Genomic DNA, 16,583 nt, shown 5'->3' with positions numbered 1-16,583 from the left:
CCGTCTGTGGATGCCTCCTACCTGCTGCTCACAGCCCTGAATCGTCATCAGCATGACTCAGGTATATGTTCAAAAATGGCTGATAAGAAATGTGGGCAACTGTCCACACTTCAATGAAAATTGTGTGCGTGTGTGTGAGGGGGTGTGTGTGTACACACGTGCTCACATGTGCTTGTAGCACCAAGTCAGTAAAAGATCACGTATTTTAAAGGTGCTGCAGGGCTGTGATCTTTCCCTATCACGTAGATCCTCAGCGGCTGACAAATAATTTACCAGAAATTCATAATTAAGCCCAAAGCTGGGCTTTCGCACACTGTTTTAGACATTTATTTCATTGACTGTAAACCTGCTCTAGTGACCTTCGTAAGTCCCACAAATAGTGCTATCTATGTCTATTCCTATGTCTATGTCTACATCATCTAGATCTATATCTATAAACCCATATATCTGTATGCCTACGTCTATATATCTATATCTATACCTGTCAATGTCTATATCATATCTATATCATCTATATCTATATCTCTATCTCTATTTCAATCTATATTTATACCTATCTATATATACCTATCAATATCATAGCTATATCTATATCCTTTATCTATATATTTATCTATCACTATCTATATTTATATCTATCTATATGTACCCAGCAATATCGTATCTATATTTCTATCTATATATATATACTAATCAATATCATCTATATCTATATCTATATCATCATCTTTATCTATACTTTTATCTCTCTATCGCTATCTATACCTATCTATATATACCTATCAATATCATATCTATATCTATATCACTTTTATCTATATATTTATTTATCACTATCTATATTTATAACTATCTATATATACCCAACAATATCATATCTATATTTATATCATCTATATCTGTATCTATCATTACCTACATTTATATCTACCTATGAGTATGTCTGTCTATCTCTATCTCTATCCATATATATCTATAGATCTATATCTATATTTATATCTATCTGTACCTGTCAATGTCTATATCATATCTATATTATCTACATCTTTATCTCTCTATTTCTATCCATATTTATCTCTATCTATATATACCTATCAATATCACATCTATACCTATCATTAGCTACATTTACACCTTCCTACGAGTGTGTCTATCTATCTCTATCTGTGCCTACATAGCCAACTGCCCCAGGATTGTGCTCCCAGCATAGCAGGGACTCCCAGCAGACATATCAATGCTGCTTTTTGAACATGTACATACAAGATAACTAATTTACAGGAACTACGACTTCAGGGTTCTGAGCTTGACTCAGTCTCACGACCCGACGGTCATGCTATTCTCTGCTAGTTTTACATTTCATAATATGTGTTCCTGGAAGATGACTGACGAAATTCCGCTGTGACACGACAGTAGGTCCAAATGCTCCACTTAAGAAATGTTAAATGCCAGGAAGGAGCTGACATCTGATCCTGCAGTAGAGGGGAGGGTGCATGGGTCTCGGTCTGTGCCACTTGATAAATCTTGCCTTCCTCTGCAGTTCTCTGCACAGCTTACAGCCAGCCAGCAGGGAGACAGAGACTGGGCGAGGAAAGATCGTGCACTCTTTCCTGTCTGATACTCCAGCAATGACATTCAATCGTACGGAAGACAGACACAACTACCCAGGAAAGCAGTAGAGTGACTGTGCTCAGCTGGACAATATGGGGACAGTCTATAATGGATGCAGCAAATCTAATTATGTCATTATTGGGAAAAAATCATGAAATAAACATCTTAAATCAAATGTAGCACAATCAGAGGCTAGAGGAGCACATTTTTATCACCCTTTTAAGGGCCATTAGAGAAGCTATGTTTTACAAAATCTCAGTGGAAATCACTTCAGTACCTAGTACACACACACACACACACACACACACACACACACACACACGCTCTTACCGCATGCCAGACTGTTATTACTGGGAAGACGAACTCAATCAAGTCAAGAGCCTCGTATTCTGAAAAGGAAAGACTATGCACACACAAGAAATACTACAAGGAATTCAACTTTAAATTGTCACTGGGGGGACACGTATGGGAGTGTTGAGACACAGAGGAGGTACAACTTAACTGTTAGGGATCATCGTTGGGTAGGAGAGAAGGAACAGGATATCAGTGTCCAAGCTGGAGACATTGCCTCACCTAGAATGAACCAGAGTGGCCACCAGATGGGATGTGTGATTGGCCAGCTTGGGCAGGTACCTCGTCTTCAAGCCATCACTATAGCAAGGAGGTGGCTTGCTACGGAGGGAGGAGGAACAGGTCTCAAAGGTATATGGCCTCTGAGCTGTAATTAGGGCAGTTACAACCAAAATAATCTGACCTATGGTAAATAACTTACATGCCACCTAATTCCTCCACGCTGGAAATGTAAGATTTGTTCACTATTCTTAGATATGGTCATATGAAAATATGGTGGTATTTACTTCCCAGAATCTCCTGACCATCTTTCCAACCTTTGCTTTTTCTGCTTTGGTTTAACCAACAGTGGTTACTGTCCAAGCTTTAAGCAAAAGCAAATGAAGCAAAAATACTCTGATCCCTTTCTGGCCTGGGAGGCTCAAAGAGACACAAACACGCATGAAAACCACATGAAAAGCTCCAGCAGATAACACATGAACTGATTAGGTTTGTCGCCCTGCAGCTATAGAAACCCCTCCAGTATTCTGATCTGGAGACCACGATGTCGGAAAACCCCAAGTCCCATGAAACCCAAAAAACCCAAGGTCATTTTTATGCCCTTAGGAAAGTTCTGCCAAATAAAGCTCTTATGCACAGCTTAATCAAAAGGGCAGTTTCCTCCTATACACTGTAAATCTTCAAATGCAAGTTTTTAGCCCCACACACAACTGCCCCTCTAAAGGGTGTCTGAGAATGAACAGTGCACGTACGCCATTCCCAGCCCCACTTGAAAAGAAGGAATGAAAAGGGTTCTGAACTTCCCCACACATCTGTGATTCACAAATATTTACAGGAGTCAGCAACCTTCAGGACAACAACATACTTGGCAGACGCTCAGCTAAACAAATGAGGGAAAAAAGGCCCAAACCCCATACGGAAGAGAAGAGGAAACAAAGCGAGGTTTCCCCGGTTCCATAATGGGAATTCCAGTACATCCTGATGTGGATAAAGGGAGCAGACCATCCTGCCAGCGAACTTCACTAACGCGGAGTGAAATGCATATGACACAACAGATCAGATCTGCACGGAAACAGTCCATCAGGCTGACTGGACAACAGGACAGGAAGGAGGGGTGGAGTCCACAGCTTTAGTACTTCTGACGTCATTAGGAATGCCAGGCTAAATCTTCATGCCAAAACACAACCGCTCAGCATGAATAAGCAAGTGATGTACCTGTGTCCATAATATATGTACAAGTGAACAACAAACACCACAAAACAGAATTCCTGTCAGCACAGCAGCACCAGCTGAAACTCTGGCAATTCATTATGTTAAATGCTAACAGCGGTTGTTGTTGCTGAAGACATTCTGGGTGAATTTTCCCCTTCTTGTACATATTTTCCACAATGAGCATTCGCTATTCACTACTTTAATCCATTTTTTAATTCATGCCTTCAATTTGCAAATTTTAAAATGGAAAATTTTAGACAGTGAATATACGGCTCATGACGTGCCAACATCCCAATTGCAGAGATAAGCTATTTACAATTTGGCATGTATTAACATGTTCTGCTAGATGTTGTAACACACATGACTTTTGTGTAGAGATTATGTGTTCATGTGTTTGTGTGTGTGTGTGTATGTGTTTCTAAGATAAATGGAATTATATTCAATATATTATTCTGCAATTTCTTTTTTTTAGTTAATAAGGTACCATATATACCTTTCCATTACTTTTATAATCATAATTTTATTTTTTTATATCATTGTTATTAAAGTAAAGAACACTTTTCCATTACTCCTGGAACAAGTGCGTAGGGTCCAGTGGCTCTTGAGAAAGGCCTATCTCCAAAAGTCCTGCTACATCAGGCGTGGGCTTTCTACAATTATTTATTTCTATGAATGCATGAATGCAGGAATGAATAAATGCATGAATGAATGAAGTAGTTCCCTACCTAAACTCCTTAAAGAAACACAAATTAATTGGTTTTTCTTTGCCCATCTTTTTGGTAACCAGTAGAGCAGAGTCAAATGGGCCTGAAGGTGTCAGATTATTCTTTTGTAAAAAAGTACAATCCAAAAAAAAAAAAATTTACCTCATTGATATATGAGACAAAGGGTGACCCCATGTTATACCATGATTTAAGTATGTTAATCTTGTTCAAACTTGACTCTTATAAACATCTGTGTTTGCTTGTAACAAAAGAGGGAGATCTGATGCCAGAACACTTTTGTGTAACATAATTTTTGGACAGCCCAAAAGAACTGCGTGCTTGCCCTAATAAGTAGTAGTGTGTATGAGGGTGCAAAATAAACTGAAGCCAGATGGACGGTCACATTGGGTTGGAAATGCTGTGTCAATGCGCCTTCTGGGGATTCCTGTGTAATTCCACAGAGGGGTTAGCCCAACATTGTTTGGCCGTAAAGATTTGTCTTTCTGACGGTTTGCCCATTCACTGCCATTTTTAACAGCAGAGATAAGAGAAGCTCATAAGCTATCACAGTATGTGAATCTATAAAATTGCTGGTTTCTTCACTTCCCACTTAGATGTCTGACTTACCAAGGAGGAAAAGGGTGGAGTGTTTCTTCGATCATGTATCACGCTAAGGATCCGTAGCCATCTGCGCACTCAAGCCCAACTCCCCTACACCAACTCTGCAAAAAATAAAAGATCCTATTAACCCAGTTTAAATGATGCTGTGGTCATTGCTTGTCAATTCTAGAAAGTCCCATTAGCGTCCTGCACAACCAGAGTAAGCCGCTTTGGCAATGTAAAACTTAAAGTGACACAGGACAGCTTGGAAATCGCAAATGGACTAGTCCTGGCTTAATATCACATGCACCCAAGGATTTCTTTCTTCAGAAAAGGAGAAATAAAAATTCGACCATCATTTCAAAACCATTTGAATGACCTTAATTAAGCAGCTTGAACATCAAAGTCAGATTGTTTGTATGAATTTACCCATTTTAGGACGGCTCTTTCATGCCTTTTTGGGAATACAGCACTGCCATGCAGGGTCTCTGGTCCCTCTCCCCGCACAAGAATGCAGGATATGTTGAGGCCAAAAAAGAACACCCACGGAGCCATGGATGGGGGTTAATACCACTATAGTCTCGCTGGCGGCTGGGTTGGAGACACAGGAAGCAGGAGCCACATGGTGCACAATCCGCTTCTCTGCCAACCAACCAACCCCCTAGCGTAGTCACAGCAGTTATATTAGTGGCTAATGGGTAACTGCTTACAGCTGATGGCCAGCTTAGTCACAGCTGATGGCCATCTACAACCTGAGCCAGCACCTGTCCACGTGAGGTCGAGAGCCTGGAAATGGCTCTCTAGGACTCTGTCCCCACAAGTACCTTAAGTAAAGCATTTCTAAAAGAGGAGATAAAGGCAGAAGGTATAGAATAAACTCTACCACAAACCTGAGTATGTATTTTCATTTGCATATTAATTTCTTTGGTGTATAATATGACATTTTATGGGGGGAAAAATTATAAACCAAAAAATAAAAAAATAAAAAAAAAAAGGATTCGCTTTGCTAAAACCAAGTAAAGCCACACAATCTCCTCATCTGATTTAACATATGAAAATCCTGGAAACTTGATATTGTGATGTGACAGAAAGTCTACCACAAAACACCAGCCTCCCTAGAACCATGTATGCCAGCAATTAAAGAAATGGATTATTTTTCAGTTCTTATTCACAAAGGAGATATGTCCATTATTACTTAAGGATGCCTGTTACTTCAAATACTGCCCTGCAAGGCTCATGCTTTTTCTGTTGTCCTAGTTCACGGACTTTCTTTCTATTCTCCGTGCTCTGCAGCTTCTGGCTGCCATATACTTGGAACATACTGATGTTACCTATCCCAACACATCCACTTAGGCAGCAGCTGAGAATGGTGACAAGAAGGGGGGGGAGAACTTCCCAGAACATTCTGGAACATTCTGGCTATTCTTCTATGCAATGATTCCCACACCGTCTCCTTCAGTAATTATCTAAATGGCTGCAGAAAATAAACTGAATTACAGCATCTGGAAATTTGTAGGATTTTATATTTGTTAAAATTCAATTTGGAAGTCCTGAGATTCAGAGGCCAGTGGGCAGTGGCGTGGTGACATTGTCTCTCTGAGAGACTCCTCCCTCCTGGAAGTGCCTTTGCTTAGCTTATGGGAAGCGAGGAGGTGATCCAAAGCAACACATTCGGAATTGCCCAAAAAGGCGCCCACAGCCCAGGTGCACTGATACATTGCAGCATCTCGAATCCCAATGCGGTCCCAGCAGAGCCTTTGAAGGTTTGTGACATCATCCTTTGGAAAGGAGGAGGCACAGATGCAAATCTTTGAGGCCAAAAGAGGAGTAAGGGAGCTCTCCCCAAGGTAAGGAGGCATACTCAGCCCAGGAAAAATTCCTAGGAGCAGCCAACTCTTTCTCACAATAGCATAATATCTCCTTTGGGTGTGGCAACAAATATGTTAGCTGAGACTTCTTTATTAAACAGCATATTTGAATACACCAAGTCTCCTCTGGAGCCCTAAAATCTACTTCAACATTAGTACTAAAATTTCCTTGTATTTGTTTACACCCCAATCAAAATTTAAGTAATAAAGTTGGACAGGTCCACTGGTGGCTGCTATGAATACCTGGTGATTTCTATCAGCTCCCACGTGTCACAATTAAATTAAAAACAGGGCTGGTAATTAGGTCTGAAGGCTGAGCTCTCCCAGCCTCCACCAGTGAGGTCATAAGTTAGCTGCTGTGCCCCTCAGCTAGGACATCCCAGAGTCAGGCCTGCAGAGGACAGCCATCCTTTCAAACAGCGAAGGGGACAGAGACCAAAAAGGATGAAAGAATTCAGAATGGTTGATGCCACCACACAACACATACTGCAGGAAGAGACCATCCCTGCTGAATCCAGACCCTTCCTTGTGAAAAGTCAACACTCAAGTGACAGAATGTCCAACCCAGAACTCACGTGGCTCAGGGGCCAACACAACTTCCTCTACAATCTGAAGTCTAAACCAGGAACCAGTACCAGCAGTAGGACGGGTGTGTACACCCTGAAAGGTTTTACTGTGCCAGTGTTTATATCAACAATTAGAAAGACATGTCACCACCCTGGAGCATGAGGGCCAGTGAACAGTACCAGGGTCTTCTGCTCCATTAGGCGAACCTTGCTGGTTAGAAGTTCCACACTCCAGATGCATATACATCACTCCACACGACACCCACATGTGTGAGCAGAAACCACAGCAACAAAGCAGTGACCTTGTATAGGAGTTAAGCTGAAGTCACAGACAATGGCCCCTTCAGGTCTGGAGTTGAGTTCTCCCATTGTGCCTAGCGAAGTCATACATTAGCTGATATACAAGGTAGGACAATTAAGTTCATGAACTCATCCTAGAAAAGTGATGTTCATTGCTGAATATCACTATGGTCACCTTCAAAGTACTCCCCGTGGGAAGCTATGCACAGACATCAGCGCCTAGTCCACCCTTCAAAGCAAATATGGAACTCTTTTTCTGGAATGGCCATCAGAGCTGTCGTCGTATTACCCTTGATGTCCTGAATGTCATCAAAATGTCTTCCTTTCAATATTTCCTTTATCTTCAGGTAAAAAAAGAAGTCACTAGGGGCCAGATCAGGTGAGTACGGAGGGTGTTCCAATCCAGTTATTTGTTTACTGGCTAAAAACTCCCTCACAAACAGTGCCGTGTGAGCTGGTGCATTGTTGTGATGCAGGAGCCATGAATTGTTGGTAAAAAAATTCAGGTCGTCTAACTTTTTCACGCAGCCTTTTCAGTACTTCCAAATAATAAACTTGGTTAACTGTTTGTCCAGTTGGTACAAATTCATAATGAATAATCCCTCTGATTTTAAAAAAAGGTTAGGAACATCGTTGCAACAAGTATGCAAACTTAATTGTCAGACCTGATATAAATCACTAACATATTTTCTAGAAAACTGAGTAGGTAAAGAAAGGACAAAGCCCCAGAGGCTCACGTCAGACTGGAGGGTGGAATATTTTAAGGTGGATATTTGCCTATTAAATAAGAAACTGCTTATGTTTTAACACATAAATGTCTCCATTTGACTCAATTCCATATTATCCGCATTCTTTTTTGCTTTCAGCTGAGTGTCAACTTTAGTAGAAACAAGCTCAGAAGTCCTGTGCCATCAAAGCTCTCAATTAGAGCCTCACCCCCCAAAACCCAGCCTAGGGGACACCTGTGCAGAACTAGCCCTGCAAGGCTTTGTGATTTACAAACAATAAACCTTTCCCGGAAGTGGTTCCCTGTAATCATCTTCACAGGCTCTTAAAATGTCTCTAAACTGAAATGCAAAAATAAAATTTAAACATCAATTATAACTTATTAAGTGCTCATCAACTCACAGCTTTCTGCTAAAATATGCAACCTTCCTTCCTCCAGCCCTTCTACTTAGAATAAGAAAAAAACTGTAGATTTAAACATTTTTCTAGAGATCAAAGGTCGGGGGAGTGGTAGTCATTATTCCTATGGATACATGAGAGAAATTAAAATTTCAGGCCGGTCTTAAGAGCTCAATTTAGAAACCAGGCGACTGTAAGACCACAAGAAATAAAATGGAAATGGACGAGACCACCTGGAATCATAAAGATGTTCAGTGGAGGCATGGAAAGAAACCCCACCAGGTGCAGCCTCAGGAAACATATAAGCTGATGGGCTAGGGTTTCCCAACTTACAAGAATTTTACCAGTGACGACGGAGTCTGAGAGCCACGTCATCATCAGTCAAGTGCCCAGTTAAGCACCAAGCAAAGCCCCTTGGCCATGCATGACAGGCAGTTATCAGACAAAGCAAGAATCGCTTACGTTCTTGGTAGCTCACACCTGGCACTGACTGATTTGTGCTACACAATTCAGTAAAACTCTGAACTGGAGAAAAGCGAGGTTAGTTCCAGGCGGAAGAGTCAAGGAAAGCTTCCTGGAAGAAGAGAAATGTGATCTGGGCTTTGAGGGATGGGTGGGATATTAAAAGAGTTGATGAAGGGTATTGAGTGAGGTGGGGCAGGGAAACCTGAGAATCCCGGGATGGAAAGAAGAGCCATTTTGGCCAGAGCCATGCAGAGCTGGAGCATGCATGGTGAGTACCACCCTTGGGGCAGGGTGAATTGATGGAAACCTCAGCCTTGGGGCCAGCCGAGGCAAGAATTTGCAGGGATGCAGACTGAATGGGGTCAGGTGAAGCAAAGCAACTCTGCTGAAGAGGAAAGTCAGGACTGGAGGGCAGCGAGGATCACAGATGGAAAGCCAGTCTTGTGCTTAAGTTTGTGGAGGAAAACATGGAAGCACATGGGAGAACTGGTTCTAAGTGGGGGGCTGTGGGAGAGGCGGGTGGCATCAGGAGTGAGTGGACCAGCAGGGCAGCCTGGCACACGGGCCCCTGCTGGGCCAGGCAGGATAAGGCTCCAAGGAGCTGGTCTAGAAGAAAGCAGACAATTAGAGGACGTTAACATAAGAAAGGGAGGAGACTTCACCCAAGGAAGAGGGAGCCACTGGCTCAGTGGAAGGTCAGGACCAGAGTGGTGTTTAGGAGAATGAATATGGCAGCTCAGCAGTGGATAAACAAGGAGGGAGAACCAGGGGCAAGAAGCTGCCACAGGAGAACTTTAGGTTTTAAAATATATATACTTTTAAAACTGTAAGTCATTGCCCATTTTTGCAAAACATAAAAGCAGTCTAGAAATGGTGTGTGTACTACAAGCGGAATGGATGTCTTTGAATTTAAGACAATACTGTGAACAACGAGCATCAGAATTTGCTCACTAGGAATTAAAATGCACAAGCACAGGACATCGGTGTTGCTCGCTCGTGGGTCCGATGTCACCAGATCAGCTGAAGAGCAAGGTCTGGAGACTCCACCACTGAGGTGGGCAGGGTGAAGGCAAGCTGTTCGCTCTCTGTGGACACACCGCTCCCCTTTCTGACACGGTCCCTAACTTTGCTCTTCCTGCATGATGTCACCTCTATCTCCGTTGTTCCCTTCAAATACACGTGCCCCACTGGACAGTGTTTACAGAACTCACAGTGGACATTCAGGGTAAAGAAAGATGCTGCCTAAAAGAAAGGCAGGCTCGTATGGGCTGGTGAGTGTGGGGGGGTGAGGGGGAGGGAGCTAGGGTATCATCAGAAAACCCCAGCCAATCAGAAAAGAAAAGCAAGTGCTGGCAACAGGAACAGAGAAAGAGGCATCAAGGCAAAAACATTACAGAGGACGGGGCACCATGGAAAGGGAGGAAGGCCACATGAGAAAAGGAGGAGGGGGAGAGAAGTACACAAGCAGCAGCTGCAGAAATATTTGGGTGCTCTGGAAAGATGCAAACTTTTAAGGACAGAAACTACAGGAACGTCTGCTCCTAGCTGTCCCCACATTCCTGAGCTAAAAGTTCCAGCATTCAAGAAAACAGTGTGAAGAGGAAAAGCAAACTGGGCAGGAAGCTTGAGGCGATGAAGAAAGCGCAGGGTAAAGCCAGCGGCCTGTACGTGCCGTTCCAGCTGGCACCTGGCCCTCCCCTCCCACTGATGCCACTGGGTGAGAGGCTGGCCCACGCAGCAGGTTCTCCCCAAATGTAAGATGGCTGACCACTTTATAGTCGAGACAAGTCAGGATTCAAATTTAATACATACTGTGGGTTTTTTTAAATATAGGTCTGCTGATTTAAAAAAGTTTAGTGTCCCCATCTAAACTTTGAACATTATTTGACATTATGATGTATAAATGCTGAGAGCAGGGTTAGAAGGATGTGACATTGAGACCCAAGTCTTAGGATGCTTTCTGTTTTAAAAGGCATTCCTTCGTCCCTCGGTTTGCCAGCACTGGCCCATGTGTGGATTCTGTGCTGTACCCTGGCCAAATTCCACATGTGCAAACAGCATCTGAATCAAGCAGTGTTTCCATAGGGAAACATCAGTGCAAACAGCTGTGGCTTTAGGAAGTTAGTACGACACGACAAATGTACGAGGGGGAAAAGATTTAAGTCAGTTCTTGGGAGTTGTAACTATACAGTAACATCATACCCCAAAAAGCAAATAGAGGCTCCAAAAAGTACATATATGTTTCGCCTTACTTTCCATATCAGTGTATGTGGCCAACGAGGCACTTTCGCCTGGAGGAGTGGCTCGTAGGCCATATACACTGATATGGAAAGTAAAGCAAAACATATATGTACTCAATGCAGGATGGTGAATACGGCATGTCGGGAAGAATGACACGCATAAGCCACAGGCACCTGGAAGCAACTCACCCGTTAGCATGCATAGCTTTCCCCAAATCAGAAATGATCCCATTAATAACCAGCTAATTATTTTCTATACAAATAATCTCACATATTGATCCAGACCATTGAATAAATAATCTCTTTGATAATTAGCTTGTGTACATTTAAAAAAGTCAACTGTCAGCTGTCACAACCTCCCTTCTCTACATCTCTGGCCTATCTTAGGGAAGAAGTAGTAATCCATGGAGGTCAGCCCAGGGATGGCAGAGTTTTCATGGACACTGTGTCCTCATATGGGGACACAAAACCTCATGTTTGGGTCAGAAGGCTCGGACACCAGGCAGAGGCAAATCCTACCTCCCTAAACAGAAGCGCAAGCCCTTTTGAAAGTTATGTGCAAACAAAAACATGCACCAGGAAGAGAAACAGGCTTCCTGCCTCGAGCCTCCACATCCAGACGTGAGAGCTCTCTCTCCACCAGTTAGCTGTCACTGACGTGATGCTTTAGAAATGTTAAACTCAGCTGAGACCGAGAGAAAGGGAAGGCGGGAGTGCTCAGTCTCTGTGACGGCCAGTCCTAACAACACTTGGGAAGAAAGGACCCCAGTGGTTTTCTAGTCGGTCTTCTTGCCGATCACCTTTTCTGGAGTATGCAAAGCTGGCAGGGAGTGCTGACCTGGAACTGATATATTGCCTCAGTAACTGGAATAAAGCTGGAGTCAAATAGCAAATGCTTCCTGTCCTTTATTCCCACATCAGACAATGAGATGTGTCCTGAGGTGCTAAGAGGTATGGGAGCAGAGGGAAAGAAACAGGGGGGCAAAAATGACTTCTTTTTTTTTCTCTTTTTATTAGTTTCAGGTGTACAGACAACAGTGCTTAGATGCTGATATACCTCACAGAATGATCACCCCAGTAGGTATATTACCCATCTGACACCATACATAGTTATTACCATATTATTGACTCTATTCTCTATGCTGCACTTTGCATCTCCACGACTGTTTTGTAAGTACCAATTTGTAATTCTTAATCCCTTCACCTTTTTCATCTGCCCCCAAACCCTGAAATCCTACCATTTGCGACAACATGCATGGACCTAGAGGGTATCATGCTCAGTGAAATAATAATACAGGGAAAGACCAATACCATAGGATCTCACTTATATGTGGAATCTAAAGAGCAAAATAAACAAACAAACAAAACAAAAACTGACCCATAGGTACAGAGAAAAATGACTTCTTTATTTCAGCAAACAAGTTGCCAAACACCAAGCAAGTACTCAAAGTGAGCAATTTCTGAAAACAGCTCTCTGATGACACCAGGGTCTCCGAAGAGCAACTACTTTCTTATTTCTGCCACCACGCGCCAAATTTTCAAAGGGCAGGCTAGCTTTCAATGTAGGCAATTTTGAAGCCTTTGAACAAGTAGTCGATTTGCATGGGCAATTGGCCCCTCAGCTTTCATTCTGACAGCCTTTGTAGATGACATCCTTTGTAGATGACATTCTCGGTTCCCAGAAAGAGAAGTGTCTGAGGCATTCTGAAAAATCTGGTCTCTTAATTCCTACTTTTCAAAGCAATACATCCAACAAGACTTACCCAGTAGCTTTCCCACACAAAAGTGATTCAAGATTGAACTCTAGAACTGAACTCAAGACTCTAAGATCAAGATTTAACGGTTAAAAAAAAAATCATAAAACTATTGTTACTAAACTTTTGTTAAAGCAACTGGCAAGGTTGGGCTCGTATACAGTATCAGCCCTTTGGTCATTCCATAGGAAGAGGGAAATATCTGCCACAGATTAAATCCAAAATTGGCATCAACATCTCCCTAGAATAAAGCTGAACTAAAGCAGATGAAGGTTGACTGCAACAGCATGAAGGAGAAAAGGGGCTTATTTATTGCTGGAAAGATGGTTGACTGTGAAACTCACGATGAATTATTAGAGAAATGACAATGGGTTAAATCACTCAGGAAATTATTTTCCTAAAATAAGAACAGATAGCATTTCTTTAGAAGTTTCTCGCTACAAAGGATGCTCTCTGTCCAATTTTGGTGAGAGAAATAAAAAATGTTCTCCTTTAAGGTGTTAAGAGCAATCTGATTAGTACAAAAACACACAGGCCAATCCAGTACGCATGTGGGGCTGTGTGAGTTCTGGGTTTTCCATGACTTCATTTATTGTATGTGCCTTGACTCAATGCTGCTGTTTGACGTGGCCTGCAGTGATCTGGGCTGAGCAAATTGTGTTTGACTGAGAAGTCAAACTACGGTGGTGTTTTTTTGGTTTAAACCCAGTAAATACTCTGAAGTCATTTCAGAACATTCATCTCTCTGAAGACATGAAAAAAGAAGAATTTTAAATCCTGCTGAAATCAGTCCCAATGACCTGCTGGGTCTTCCATTGTCAACGGTGGGCACCAGGCCTGAAGAAGGAAGATGCCTCATTGTTGTGTTACGGCCTGCGGGGCAGGCGAGTCATTCCCTTGAAGCAACTGTATCATGCTTTTGAGGCTGCAGAATCCTTAGCACTAGATGAATCCCTGACTGCGTTGCATAACCAAAAACCTAATTCTGTTGTACTTGTCATCCTCTTAATATAAATCAGTGATAAAAATAAGAAATAGGCTACTACGCATTGAACCAGATGGCGTCTTACCTTCCTGTAAACATTGCTGTGTTTAGAGTATTTACATGTGTGGGGGAATAAAAAGATCCTTTTTATATATATTAGGCAATGAGTCATGTCATCCATTTCGGCACAGACTGTACTGAAACTTCCTTCCATGAAGAACTAGCACAGCTTCCCTGATGTTTAAAAACAGCCATGGCAGCTGCCTTGGATTAGCCATGAAGCCGGCCTGCCCATCCTGCAGCCTCCATCAAGCAGACGTCTGATCAAATCGGACTCGCTAAACAGAACCAGAAGGCCGAGTGTGTCCTGATGCAAACCTGCTGGAGAAGCAGGCTCTCCTGTGCAGGAGCCAAAGAGCCTTATTTCATTTTCTTTGCAACACACACCCTTCAAAATTTCATCCCAGAAGCCCGACTCTACCTGCATCCCTCTTCCCCTCCTTGAGGAGCGACACCATTGACCTAAAACCTCCCACCTGGAAGAAGAGTGTCGGAGAATCGGGAAATTTCTAAGCTTCCCGATTATTAAAGGAGCCACAGTCCATTGCTCCCACATTCAATAAAATCCACTCTGCAGAACTAACTGGAAAGAAAACAAGACCAGTTTGAAATGGACCACATTTTACAAAGTGTGTTTCATTATTTCCCACTGACAAGCTCTGCCAGCAAATGTGATAACGCAGGGAAAGGGTGTTGGATGGAGCCTGACATCGGGTAAATCCCGCGTGAGTGGTTGTCCTGCCCCCACCAGTGGGATGGGTGTGTGTTTCCTTTTCTTAAACTGTCAGGAAGACAAATCCCCTCTTGGTTGGACAAACAGTATTAACTTAATCAATGGTGTTCGGTTTTGGGGATTTTTTTTCCTTTGATTTTTATAAGCTGCTGAGGCAGTAATCCCTTCCCTGTGCTATGTATGGAGTTTATTTGTAACTCTGAATCCAGAACTCTGTATTTCTTGCCCTTTAAGATTGTTTTATTGGCTTGACCTCATTGCTCCAGCCATTCATCCTAAGACTGGTCCTGCATTTCTGCTGGCTCTTAAATCTGCAGGTGTCCTTGGGGTCCCCCTATGCTGTCCCAGTCACCTCTCCTCTGCGACCAGGACACCCAGACCCCCTCTGGTTTTCTCTGTTGTTAATTTGCTGGCCTTCCCTTGTCAAGAGCAGTCATCCATCCTACCAACTTCGCATCCGCGAGGCCAGGCTGAGGACAGGTTTCCCTCCTTTGACTGTAGGCTCTGTGTAAATGTGAACAGACCAGGGGCACAGCCACACAGCCAGCTGCTAGAGACAGTTGCCATTCGGACCTCCCATCATCCAGTCTGACATCAGTCAAAATCACTCCCTTTGGAGCTGCACGGTGCCCAGGCCTCCTGTGGGTCTGCAACGTGCCAGGCCCTCAGCGGGTACCCAGGCGGGAGCTGCTGGACAGCGCCTGTGCCATGCGGGAGAGAAAGTCCTGAGGAGGGAAACATCTCACCTTCCTGGCCAGAGGCTGCAGCCATGCCTTGATCCCATTTTCACTCAAAATAAAATTCTCCTTCCACATCTCTTTAGAAGATTTTCAGGTCTCAGAAGAGACTTCTTGATGATGTACAGGCAGGTTTGGGCCCATCCTCCTCATACTCTTGTAAAATCTAAACTTACTGCAGACTCCCCTGGGATAACATACTTTTATCTGCTCCTTCTTGCCTCTTAAGCTGACTGGCAGATCCCAGGATCCCTCCAGAGATTAGACTCTCTGGGGAAGCTGCATCCACTGCCCCCTGAGAACCTCCCTCCATGCTCAGATGTCCCCAAGGAGACACGACGGCTCTTGTGAACAGAGGCGAGAGGAGAACAAGGCCAAACTGGTGGCCAAGTGCTCAGGAAAACACTGTTCCTTCGTAATGCAAACATGCTCTCTGCAGATGTCATGCCTACACTAATAATTCCCTAGTCAACCTGGTTTTCATAGATAGCAGGTCAATGGCTACGTAAAAGTGACTCCAACTTCTGAATTAATGACGTTCTGTTGACCTGGAGTGATTCTGCAGTCATCGGTTCAAACAAAAACACTTCTGCCTCCTGGCCTTTGTTCTCTCTGTAACGATGCTTTGCAGGCACCTTTGCCTGTGCAGTGTTCTTGAAGCACTTGACCATGGGCAGGCTGCCTGCTCACCCACACCCCTCCCCATTCACTCCTTTGTCCCTTCTCCCCAGTTAACTGCAGAGAGAAGACAAGTTGAAAGGCGCCCCTTCACACGTGGCTTGAGAAAATGTGTAAGTCTTCTGGCCAAAGTGAACGTGAATTTATGATGAGATTTACCAAGTGAAAACTTAGAAGCACTTTAAGCCCTTTAGCACCAGAAAATCATTATGTTCTTGGTGGTACTTTATGCCTGACTCCAAACTGTGCATTTTAATCTCAATAATTATTAGGATTTTTTAGCCGTTTGGTTCGCACTTACATTTCTCATCAACCACTTTTTAGGCGTGCAGAAATGACACTGCTCCACAGGAGTAACAAGCCTCATAACTGAATCTG

The 16,583-nt window shown here is 43.2% G+C and overlaps 1 protein-coding gene across 5 annotated transcripts in view; it reads right to left on the bottom strand.

Moving 5' to 3' along the window:
* The window catches only part of SEMA5A (semaphorin 5A), a 422,672-nt gene that overhangs the window by 315,285 nt on the left and 90,804 nt on the right, over positions 1–16,583 (bottom strand). For 3 of the 5 annotated variants that reach the window (XM_074329093.1, XM_074329090.1, XM_074329091.1), the window contains exon 2: positions 4,722–4,816. The exons of the other annotated variants lie outside the window; for them this stretch is intronic. The gene's annotated coding sequence lies outside the window, so the exon portion shown is untranslated. The remainder of the gene's footprint in view (positions 1–4,721; positions 4,817–16,583) is intronic. 5 annotated transcript variants of the gene reach the window in all.

The sequence above is a fragment of the Rhinolophus sinicus genome, linkage group LG03 (assembly GCF_036562045.2).
Source record: "Rhinolophus sinicus isolate RSC01 linkage group LG03, ASM3656204v1, whole genome shotgun sequence".
Taxonomy (NCBI): Eukaryota; Metazoa; Chordata; class Mammalia; order Chiroptera; family Rhinolophidae; genus Rhinolophus; species Rhinolophus sinicus.
This window is presented reverse-complemented; position numbering and strand designations above follow the sequence as displayed.